A 12,813-nucleotide genomic window follows, 5' to 3' on the forward strand; every position below is an offset into this window, starting at 1 on the left:
CTTGTGCCGTACCTTTGGGGACCCCTGGGACCGGTGGCAAATACTTCCTTAAGTGACACAAGCAAGGCCATTGAGGCACTGAAGGGCAGGGCTGTGTGTTGACCTCAGTACACATACTGCTGTCATAACAGAGCCTTTGGTGAAAAACTCATTCAAAACCTGGCGAGTGTGTTTCTTTTTTGCACTGCTGGAGATAACTTAGTGTGTGATGAATCTCATAAGTCATGAAATGTTGAGGTTTAATAGAATATAAATTCCTCAGTAGTCACTAAAACAGCCCAAGAAGCCTAAGGTTATGTTTGCTTACTGCATTCACTGAGAGAAATTGACGTGAAGTAACTCTTACCTTCAGCAGCAATGTATGTTGTTTGTAAGCACATATTTGCTTAGTGACAAGTCCACTTCTGCCTCAGGTGAAAGTCTAGGGCCTGGTCCAGGGCTGCCACAGCAGATGCGCAGCTCTTAGTGCCCTGGTTCCTTCTACTCTGCAGCCTTGACAGAATCACACTTGGCTTCCATCCCATGGTACTGGGTGGTGTCTCCAACACCTGCCATCTTGTCTGCATTCCAAAGAAATCAAAGCCAGGCAAGGTGGGAGTTGGGTAGAGTGATGGGTGGGGAACACATGCTTTTTTTAAAAAAAAGCACAACTGAAATACTCTACAGATTTACTTTTAATAGTGCACCACCCAGAATTTTGTTACAGGGCCAGCCACATGTAGCTGCAAAGGATGCTTAGAAGTACAGGGTTTAGCTTGATAACCATATACTCAGTTAAAAATTCTACAACTTTGGAATAAGGAGGGGGAGTTAATATTGTATTCCACCTGGCAGTTCCTCCTTTGATATCTGCCTCTAGTGGAGTGGAAACTCACTGTGGGCCAGGCTGGGGGCCGGCCAGATTCACCAAGCATTTATGTAGTATAGTACATATTTGATGCTCCATAAATCAGACCTGCTCTGAGACTCTGCTCACTGTGGCACCTGTGGCAAGGGTCTTGTCATGGTGGATACTATATGCAAGCTCACCCTCACGGGACCCTTAGTTGTCTATCTCAGACCTACTGTGGTTCACTGAGCAAGTCAGCCTGCATTTCAGTAAATCTTCAGATTCCTCAGAAATCCACTGCCAATAACAGGTACTGTTAACACAGAGGTCCAGGGGAGGGGAACAGGGCAGAGGAGGGAGAGATGGCAACAGGAAGATACATGCGAAGGGATGACATTTGGGATGTAATCTGAATAAATTATAGTAAATTTTCAAAAAAGACAAGGTTAGTGTCTGGTACTTGGTATTAAAAAAATGTCTTCTAAAAAGCCAAGCCCTCTCTCGAGTGCACTCACATGGCGTGGAAGCAGGTCAATGATGAGGAACTCTTTGATAAGAATTCCTTTTTGCAGCACACGGAGACCAATAAGGAAAGCCTGGTCAAAATGCAGAGAACAAGCAACTGTGAGGTGCCCAGCTCCAACTGCTATAGTTACCCCACAACCCCACACCTGAGGTTCAGGGAACATCTCAGAGGAGGAGGAAAGGTTTTAAGAGCCAGACAGCCAGGAAGTGTGCTGTGAGACAACCAGGAAGTGTGCTGTGAGACAACCAGGAAGTGTGCTGTGAGACAACCAGGAAGTGTGCTGTGAGACAACCAGGAAGTGTGCTGTGAGCCAGCCAGGAAGTGTGCTGAGACAGCCATGGAGTATTCTGTGAGGCAGCCAGGAAGTGTGCTGTGAGATCGAGCCTTCTAGATAGGAAAGCTGCGTCCATGAAATCTCAACAACATGGCGGCTTAAGCAAGACCAGCACAATGACAACACCAGCTGACATGCCTATGTGAATGGGGACAATCTCATAGGGCCCATGCTGAGATGAAGAGCTACTGGCAATTAAAGAGAACCAAAAGATGGGAAAATTAGTCTTTCCCAAGGATGAGTCCCCCAAAATGGTTATCGAGAACCAAGTGGTACACCTAATATATATAATATATAATATATAATATAATAACTAATATATAATATATACATATATGTGTACATATAAATATACGTATATATGTATATGTGTGTATATATATACACATATATACAATACTAAGTACATTTAGCAGGTTGCATTTATATATTTATTTATACCCCTCCCCACACCCCACACTAATGAAAGAATAAGAAGCCATTTGAGAGGAAGCCAGGAAGGGGGATATGGGAGGAGTGGGAAGGAGAAAAGGTAGAGGGGAAACGGTATGATTAGATTTTAATTAATTAAAAATATAAGAAATACAATTAGAAAATTTTAAGAAATGAAAAAAAAAAACCTAAACCCTCTCCAGGAAAGTCAAGGAGGTGCATCTCCCGGAAGTGTGCATTGCTGCTAATCAGGACAGAAGAATAGGGCTGTAGGAAGTGCTCTCACTTGAGGCAAACTGGTTTATAATCACGTTCATGGACCAGCAAAGAGAAACTCCAGCCAGCAGCATCAAGGAGCCAACTCTCAATCTCTCCATGAACCCACGGCAAGAGGTCTGTTTTCTTAGTAAAACTGTTTAGTTGGGGAATTAGTTGGAGGGGGGAACAGAAGAGACGTGAGAGACTCCTCCCTCACACTTTTAAGGAACTGTACAGGGCAAAGTTCTTTCCATGGGCGCGCTGTCTGCGCTGCAGGTTCTAATTCCGTAGGAGGTTTGACCAACAGGCTCATGGAGGAGGCTGACTGCCTGCCCTAAAGGATTTCCCCTGCCCAGAGACAATAGTAGAGTCAGGCTTCAGGGATGGACGTTGCTTGGAAACTGTCATGGAAGTTGGTACTTTTTCTACCCGTGTAGAAGGGTGAGACTTGGCCCCAGTTCAAGATGCTTAGAGTTACAGCAATAACATTTAAATAGTAATTCCCCAAACTATTTGCAAAAATTTAAAACTATATGCCCTTGAGCATGTCACTTTGAGGGACACGCGTCACATTCAGAAATACAGCGATGACAAGGAAAGGACATGAGGTTTGAAATCTCATTCCCAGATCTGTCACCTAAACAAGAGACTTGGAACAAGTCCCAAACTCAGTTTCCTCATCCATAAAATGGGAGCAAACTTATACCTCAGTAGGATTATTCAAAGAATCACAACTAAGGTCTTATCGGAAAAGCACTTTGTATATAGAAAAATGCTGCAGACATGTATTTTTAATATTGTGAAAATGGTTAATGTCCCTTCAGAACAGTGGTTCTCAAATATCCTAATGCTGTGACCCTCTACTACAGTCCCTCATGTTGTGGTGACCCCCAAACTTAAAATTACTTTTGTTGCTACTTTCTAACTGTAATTTTGCTACTGTTTTAAATTATAATGTAAATACCTGATATGCAGGATATCTGATATACAACTCCCGTGAAAGGGTCGTTTCACTTCTGAAGGCGTTGAGACCTGAGGGTTGAAAACCACTGCTTTCGAAGATCTACTGGGCGGCGGGTCCTTTCCGTTCCTGTCCTACCCAAAGGTCAGGATGCTGTGTCACTCTGACTACTTAGGGGATATGCCTCAGGCCTCCCATCTGATGAGAAACCAGATCACTCCTTTTGATGGCCCAGTCCCTTGAGTGTCTGGACCAGTTTTGTCATCACTTGCCTTCCCGGGACTATGTGCCATTCTCAGATTTATTAGCAGGTTAGAACTTGTCATTACAGGAGAGAGGCATGGCTTTGAACTCTGTCTGCACTCACTGCTGAGTGGAGAAGATGATGGCAGTATATCATTAGGTAGGAAGGAGGCTTTTGTCTCCAAGCAGTGGAGCAATTCATCTCTAGTTGACTTAATCAGAAAGAATGCAAACAAACGGACATAAACAGACACCTAGAAATCAAGGCTGTTGACTCAGTGCCTCACCTGGGTGGCTCAGGAATTTTCCCCCTTTTTTTTTGCCTCTGCCAGGTTGAAGCTGGCTCTGCATAGCTGGCCAGCTCTGTGTCGAAGTTATTCCAGACACCAAAGGGGAGACTTTCTAAGATGACGTCAGTGGCAACCTCCTCTCATCTCACTGTCCAAATGAGAGGCATATGTGCCTGCCCTCAAGCCAGCCCCTGGGAAGGAGGAGGCTTACTCTGTATCAGGCCCAGCAGCAGAATAGGCATGCACTTAGTTCGCCCAAGGCCCACACTAAGAAGGAAGCTGGGATTCGGGATTATAAACTGGAAACCATTTTCCTGTGAGGCTGTCTCCATCCTTTGAGTTCCGACACAGCAAACCACAACCTAACTTAGTACACGAACTAAATCTGACCTAAGAGCGTAGTTAGCAACACATACCCAAATGGTGAGACCACTCCCAAATAAGGAAACACTTAGCTGAAGCCACCATCAGGCCAGTCTGCAACCTTGCTCCTGTGCCCAGCCTACAAAGGCACTCCGCCCACCATGAGGGCAGAACTCCGAGTCTCCTTTGTTTTGAGGCATTCTTTGCTCAAATAAACCATCTGCAATTGCCTTAAGTTTTTCCCTTAACAGAAGAATGAGCAAGAATGGATTTTAGAAGGGCAACTGCGACTTTCTCAGGCCAGTGTCTCAGAACTCACAAAGTATAGCTGTTTGCTTTGGGTTCCAGTAGTCACCCTCCACCTACGTTAAGAGAAAAGGACACACACACACACACACACACACACACACACACACACACACACACACACACCCCCCAAAATACCAGTTTTTCAAAAATTTTTACACTGGGGTCAGAACTGGGGAGAGAGGAATTCTCAACTTGTTTCTGTCTTGCCCATAATAATGTAACAATTTGCAGGAAAGATGGAACAAAAGCCGGGGATTATAATATGTAGCTTTAGTTGTCTGTGAGTACTGGTAATAAGCCAGGGCTCTCGGAGAAGCCATTTCCCATCTTAGCATGGCGCCCTGTTTCCCAGGACTCTGTTTTGAGTGCTCTCTCAGGCTGATGGGGGAGGTGGGAGCATACAGGAAATAAGACCGTGAGTCCCCGATAAATGGCACCGGGTTGTTGTGTTGCTTCTTTTTTTTTTTTCTTTCTCTTACCATTCTCTCTCTCTGCTGGCTCCAGTTCCTAAGGGCTCAGGCAGGTGACTATGGGACTGTTGTAGAGAGCAACAGCTTCTGGTACCCACAATTCCTCCCAGCGACCCGGGAGGCCCCAGCTCTAGCTGCTTTACTCAGGAGGAGAGTGACTACACCTGTTCTTAGAGGTGACTGGCCAGCAGCCGCTCACTCTGCTCTCTTCTCCACCCCCACTAGACACCCTCCAACCCCCGCTGCTTATCCGTGAGCTCTCGGACCACCGGATACGGCTGCGCTATCCTTTTTGGCAGAGTTATTCTGAGCATCACTGTGGGAACAGCAGGGATGATGTTGCCAAAAATGAACCTGATACGGTTTTTATCGGCTTTTGGTCCTCGAACCGTAAGTCTCGGTGTCAGGGTCAGGGTCATTATTCAAGAGGAGGAGAAAGCGGAGGGTAGGTGCTCTAAAAATAGCAGAGACACTGTTTTCACAGTTCGTTCTTGGATATTGGTTTCCACGTTAGAACATTCCAAAGAATAGACTTTTTTTTCCCCCTTCATAAGACCATCTGGCTCAGAAGCTTATGCTTAAGGTGACACAGTCTTCAGGTTTTCCAGGGTAGGGCAGGGGGTGTCAAGAACAGCGTCACAAATAACTCCTTGATGACATCAAGGTCGATTCTCCTGGGACCGATGCCCCCGCAGCCTATTTCAAGAGTGGCAAAGCAACTCTAAACGAAATCAGGGAAGGTAGTTGGCTGGTTTGAAAACAAAGGAATCTATGCTAGACACTTGAGATAAAGCCTTAGTTGATGATCTAAGACTTCTACTCTCCGTTGGCCAAGAGTTAAGCTAGCTTCTCAACTATTCAAAATAAATAGATTTGGAGAATTAACATGCTTACTTTTCTATTAAAAACTAGAGTGAGAAATTATCAGCAGCCCGCACTATGCTAGATAGTTTATTCAAAACAGTTAATCTTCCTAATACTCACATACAGCAGATAGTCATACTGTAGCCAAGAGAATTCTATGTATTTCAGTCAACAGTTTGTACATTTTTAAATTAAAAAGTAAAAAAAAAAAAGTTTGACCAGTGAAAATGCTCAGTAGGTAAGGACACTTGCTGCCCAGGCTGAGGACCTCAGTTCAGTCCCCAAGACCTACATGGAGGAAGGAGAGAACCGCAAGTTATGTTCAGACCTTTACAGCCAGCCCATGACACTCAGCCCCCCCCCCACACACACATAGATGCAATAATTTTTAAACTTAAATGTCCATTTCTGTGGCTTTCAAGTATCTTCTGAAAGGCAAAGCCTATCTGTGTGCCTCAGAAGGTGGATCTGATTGCCACACATAAGAAGAGGCTCCCTGCTTGACCCAGTGAGCACAGGTACCGGCTCAGCTACAGCCACGCCGAGTCTAGCAGAAAGCTCATAAAAATGATGCACCGAAGCATAAAATGACAAAAGGTCAAACACACCTTTTCACTCATGTTCCAGAGCCCAGTGGCTGCTGGCTCCAGACTGACAAGGAAACAGGCCTGGCTGGTGGCTGCCGGGCATCTTTCCGGGCATCTTTCCAGGAGTCTTGTTGGCATTTCTCAGTCAACATGTCCGAGTTCCCTGAACAACAGGCAGTCTTTTTCAAATGCTTCTCAGGAGTCCCGGAGCTCTTGGTTGGTTACAAGAAGTATTCCTTCTAGTTAAGAAATAATCTTCACACATCAAAACACCCATTAGTTGCTGACGCTTGATTTTTGAAGCAGTCTCGGACTATGTCATTAGTCTGGAAAATTCTACTCCAAAGACCTTTTTCCTGACGCTGTCTCCTACTACCACCTTTTTTTTTTTTTGAAAAAAATGTTTATTCCACAAAAATTAAAAATGAATGAAGAGAAAACACTTCCTGTAGGAAGCATCGCTTAGAGTGAGCACTGGGAAGCCAGGCTTGTCAACATGAGAGCCTATTTTCTACAATGGAAGGCTGGAGGGATGCTATCTGACAACCTGGTGATCTTTTTGCTGCTCTGTGGAGCCAGCTTTCCTGAATCCTCCAAAATGCCGAACATTTTTCATTTAGGCCCCATGGTTTCTCAGTGAATTGAACTCATCTTTGCGAAAGAAGATCCGTTTGCATCCTCCGCCAATAGAATCCATGCTTATTACAAGTCCTTCCTCCTTCAGCTCTGCTTATCAGCCAATAGAACTCAGTCTTGTTGCAAAGGTCACAGGTGCTTTGCTACTCTAGAAGGAGGGTCTATGTGCCATGTCTAAAGCTTTGTTGTGATAACTGACACATGGAAACCCTTTCTCAACGTTTTACTGTGCTTAAATGTGGAAGAAGAAGAAGAAGAAGAAGAAGAAGAAGAAGAAGAAGAAGAAGAAGAAGAAGAAGAAGAAGAAGAAGAAGAAGAGGAGGAGGACGAGGAGGAGGAGGAGGAGGAAGAAGAGGAGGAGGAGGAAGAGGAGGAAGAGGAAGAAGAGGAAGAAGAAGACCATGGCATTTTGATCCAGTCTGACTGATCAAGTCTGGCTGTACCGAGCTTTCATTCTCAGTTCTTCCCGGTTCGCTTCCCTGCCAGTGGCGATACCAACAGGGACCAGGCAACCTTCAACCCTGGCTGCCAAAATAACACAAATTCACGTGCTTGGGTTCCCCCCAAGAAGATTTATACAATGTGAACTATTTTGTGACCTGCTTTTTAATTAACAGTACTTGAGTAAGGGTTGTCGCATGCCTGTAAGCACATTGTTACCTAAGTGACAGCACTAACCCACTCTGTGGGCACAGCTATTTTGACACATAAGTGAAAGGGCTTTAGCAGTGAAATAGATTCTGAAACCTTCACAGCAAAGCAGACATTGAAACAAAAGATTGGGTGAATTAAAAAAAAAATAATGTGACTGTTTCCCTAAGGTATCTGAAAAACTGGTTTGGTTGCTTTTCTTGCAGAGGGCAATGGATTCCTTCTTACTGTATTAACCGGTCGGTGTCACTGGGATTCTGTGTCTACAGCGTAGACATCTCTGTGATGCTAAAGGAAACAGGAGAAAAATCTGGCAGACAGCCAGAGCCCTCTGCTTTGTCTCAGTTGTTTGCTGACCCAACCACCGTGCCACAGGGCATCCTTACACAGGTGGCACACATGCAAGGCTGCTATGCGCAGGTCCTTGATCCTCCAATGGGCTCTCCTATTCGGAATCTGTCTTTTGTCACCCGTGTGGCTTCTGTCAGCTTTCCCTTCTTTCCTACATTTCAATGTATTCTGAGGCTGGTGACAGAAATGGGCGGTCAGGACGAACAGGTTAAAATTTTCAACAATTTTCAGCATCGTCTTTTCAGTGAAAGACTCAAAGCAGCTATGCTGTACAAAGCCACATGTTGTAAGCAACATTGCAGACACCCACACACACACAAAGTGTCAATACCCCCAACAGAATGACCTCTCCACAATGCAGACCACCTCTCACAGAATGGATACACACACACACACACACACACACACACACACACACACACACACAGAGTGCAGTCTACCCCCCACACCTCCCCAGTATGGACCTTTTCCACATAGTGCAGACTACCTCCCACACAGAACAGATCCCCCCCCCCAAATACACAATTGCCAAGGAAACTTAGGTCAACTAGTACTTGGTCTTCTTGTGGTAAAATAGATGAGTCAGTAGAAGAGCCTGCTGTTGGTGGGAAAACAAAACCTAAACACAGATAAACTAAGGCTGATGCCAGGTGAGGATTTGTGTATGCTGCTAGAGCTACGCTTCTCCCAGAGACCTGCCCTGAGATGCCAGGGTGTGTCCGCAGGTGTAGGAAGCCTGACTTGCTGCTTGCTCTTCACTCTGGCTGGAACCTCGCACCCTGGCCTCACCTTTGTTTCATTATTATGTATGTACAGATACATATATGTGCACATGTGGAGGCTGGAGACAATTTTATGGAGTTAGTTCTTTTCCTCTAAGGGTTGAAATCAGGACGGCAGGCTTGTGTGGGAACTGCCATTACCCACTGAGCCTTTATTGTTGTGGTGGTAGTGGTGTGTGTGTGTGTGTGTGTGTGTGTGTGTGTGTGTGTGTGTGTGTGTGTATACACATAACTGGCTCTTGTCATTGCCACCTTATCTGTCCTTGTCTTTCCACCCTAGGTTGCAAGTCTCCCCCTTTGCCCTGACCCAGTCATCTACCCAAACATCCCACTTTCTTCTGCCATCCAAAGCTGTACTCCAGAATCTTACATTAGAAGTAACTTCTGGGGGCTGGATTTCCTGTTGGAGAATCATGGTCCCCATACTTGCTTAGCTGTTTTCCTTTAGGGTTGAGGCCTTCCTGTACACATGCTTCAAGTCATGCCAGATCATCCAGAATCTTCCATTGAAATCTTAAGAGTTTAGAGGTTGATTTTCAAGTATACAATGCACTCCACAATCCAAGTCTAGTGCTTCTCAAACTTTCAAGCCTCCTGCAGGAACTGTTAAAACACAGATTCCTGCTGCCCCCCTCCCCTGACCAAAAATCCTGATTTAGTAGGTCTGGGGCAGGGCCTGGGAAACTGAGCTTCTAAAAAGTGCCTGGGAGCTACTCTTCTCTCTAGGACACAGAGTTCTGCTTCCTTCCCCCATCTACCTAGAGGAAGGATGTGGTACAGGTGGCATTGGTCCCAAACTAAGACAAATTTTCAGTGTTATTACCTAAAGCACAGAGTACAATCCTAAAACAGGACAGTGAGTTGTCTATTGTATTGAGAAATGTTTTTCTGTGTCTAGAAATCTAGCTCCCTTTTTAGTAAACAAAGAAGATAGTTCAGACTTGGAGCATTTAGCACACAGGCTTGCCTGCAGGATCGAGGAACTGCCTTTCCTACGGTCTAACCTGGGACTCCCATGAGGCTTGGGATAGTTTTGACTGTGGTGTGACACAAAATTGTAACCTTACTTAAAACATTTCCCTCTCTCTCTCTCTCTCTCTCTCTCTCTCTCTCTCTCTCTCTCTCTCTCTCTCTCTCTCTCTCTCCCCACTCTTGGCAACTCTATTGTGCAGATCTAGTGTTAACTTTGCAGATGACATCATCGGAGAATGTCAGAAGATTGGATGCACCTGAGTCTGACGGAATCAGAAGCAAGCACAGGATATGGAGGAGCGAGGATGCCTTACTGATTTCTAGACCCAGGGAATGTAGGGACAGATGTGAGAGAAGCAGGGTAGTGGTGGCGTACACCCTTAATCCAAGCACTCAGGAGGCAGAGACTTTGTGAGTTCAAGGCCAGCCTCATCTTCAAAGTGAGTTCCAGGACAGCCACAGAGAAACCCTGCCTCAAAAAAAAAAAAAAAAAAAAAAAGGAGAGGGGAAGAGAATCGTGGGTTCCTGTTCCCCGTTTTTGAGCTGTGGCCTTGAATGTAGGATAAGCTGAGAGACATGCAAAGGCAGAGAGGCTTGCTGTTATGGAACGCTAGGAAGAGCCATCTCTGAGGGTCTGTCTGGAGCAGTTTGGGGAGCAGCAGCATCGACTAGGAGGTGTGTCGTGACACTTTGTGGTTCTGGGGGCTTACATGGGACCTTAAAAAAATTGAAGTCATTGGCCACAAGAGCAGAGTTAAGAAAGCAATTCTTTAAAGACCACCACTTATCAGACCCCATAGCATAGTCCCAGCTGAGGACCACAGATGGGTCCCAGGGGGTCACTTGTACCTCAAAGAGGCAACAGAGGCTGATATAGGCAGCAAATGCCTGATCCCAATAAACTGTGGGAAGCAATTGGACACTAGGGAGTCTTTGGCTCCAGACTCACCTGAAGAGGTGAGTGGTGCCTAAGGGACACTGGCCAGGAGACTAGGGGAGGTGGGGAACACGCTGGTAGCATGTTCAGTGTCTTTATGTATTATAAAAGAAGGCAAAAGTTATCCCTGTCTGAATGGACCAGTGGCAAGAGGTGCCTCTTCTCCAATTGACTCAACTATAGCTGCTCAAGGCTGGGCACACAAGGCTAAAGGCCCCATTTCAACCACTTCATGACACAAACGGACAACCATGCAGAGTGGCTGGTCCACAATGCTCTCTGCTACATCCCTACCCTTAGACAGTGTCTTAATGAGTTAGGAAGAGTAAAGGATACCTACACAAGCCCATTCTTATTCCAGAAAGACACCCTCTATCTGAGTGGACTGTGTAAGTGATCAGAATGCACTAGGCTTTAACCTGAGTTGCCATAGGATCATGCCCCCTACCCCTACCCCCTGTTATCTTGGGGAAAAAGGCTTGGAAAAAGGTGGCACTGGATGGAGAAATGGTGTCAGATGGTTCGCCAAGAGGGCTGCAGCCATTCTTGCCACCCCTCTGCAAACCTTTGGCCCCATGAGCTTGGTGCTCCTCCCATGATGAGCTTGGTGCTCCTCCCATGATGAGCTTGGTGCTCCTCCCATAATGAGCTTGGTGCTCCTCCCATGATGAGCTTGGTGCTCCTCCCATGATGAGCTTGGTGCTCCTCCCATGAGCTTGGTGTTCCTTCCACTGGACATGAAGACTATCTCTTACTTTGAAGAAGGGTGTGGCCATCTGACCTTCTTTGACCAATGAGATACAAGTAAACAGGAAGGAAGCAGGAATTTGTCTCTTTTCCACTGACCTTCCCAGAAGGATGCCTTTTGCCTCCTTTTAATGTGCATTAAGACATTGAGTGTGCTAGCTCACTTGCAGACAGGCTTGAGAAGGCAAGAGCTCAGTCTAGCTACACCTGCCTCCTTGGTTGCCTCCACTCCACACTGAAAGACTTGAGCAGACTCCCACACAGCTGCTCTTCCCACTACCCTTGAGTTTTGGTCTGGACAGACTCAAGGCTGTCCAGTAGTTTGCAGGTGTTCTCACCACATCTGGAAAAAGGCTTCGGACCTTGCATTCTTAGAGCAAACAGCAGCCAAACAAACCCAAAACAAGCCAACCCACTTAAAACTTTGACTCATTCCTCTGTCTCTTTGAGATGTATTTGGATGCAAAGGGGGCCACGTGATAGCCACGGTCCTGCTTCCCAGTCTTGGAATTATGAGTCTAAAAAGCCCCCATTAGCAGGTAGACAGGGTCCCACTGCGCATGTCACTGATCCGCCCTCAGACACGCTTTGTGTAATTTTTCTTTAAATCTCACAGCCCTCCTCTGCAAATGGAACTGGAGTTCTGCTCCCTCCCCCGGTGCTTTACTAAACAAAATCTAGTTCTGCTGCTCTTAAGTAATGTCTGCCCCAAGGACTGAGGCTGTGTCACAGCAGTAGGGGACTTGCCTAACCTGTGCAAAGTCCTGGGTTCAATTCCCAGGCCTGCAAAACAAGCCCTTTAATGCAGCTTTGCTGACCCATCAAGGGCCTCACCTTGGTGTGGTGTATGTCTGTGGTGTGTGTGTGTGTGTGTGTGTGTGTGTGTGTGTGTGTGTGTGTGTGTGTCCTGCCCCAGCAATCCTTTGCCAGATGAAAACCCAAGATCAGAGAGGGAAGTTATCTTAGGCCATGGAGTGCTCGTTAAGCCAGCACAGAACACTCCTCAACATGTAATAAATATTTGAAAAAGAATAAAATTAGTTGTTTGACTCCATTAAACTTTGGGCTCTTATATTATATAGCCAAACATGGGTTTTAGAGTTATCTTCGCCTACACAGCAAATCACACTTGTAGTTCTACTTTATTTATAATAGTCTCAAGAACCCAACCAAAACGGTAAATTTTGGGGTTGGCAAGATAGCTCAGTGGTTAAGGTGTCTGCTGCACACCTGAACGCCTGAGTTCAATGCCCAGGACTCATAGGAGACCT

General features: G+C 45.8%; 1 long non-coding RNA gene across 1 annotated transcript in view; it reads right to left on the reverse strand.

Moving 5' to 3' along the window:
- Window positions 1-7,086, reverse strand: part of LOC311594848 — a 32,404-nt gene extending 25,318 nt beyond the window's left edge. Inside the window, exon 1 of the long non-coding RNA XR_014778233.1 lies at window positions 6,488-7,086. This is a non-coding gene — a long non-coding RNA (uncharacterized lncRNA). The remainder of the gene's footprint in view (window positions 1-6,487) is intronic.
- Window positions 7,087-12,813: the final 5,727 nt, after the last annotated feature.

Source organism: Acomys minous, assembly GCF_964271855.1.
Source record: "Acomys minous genome assembly, chromosome: 1".
In the NCBI taxonomy this organism is placed as follows: domain Eukaryota; kingdom Metazoa; phylum Chordata; class Mammalia; order Rodentia; family Muridae; genus Acomys; species Acomys minous.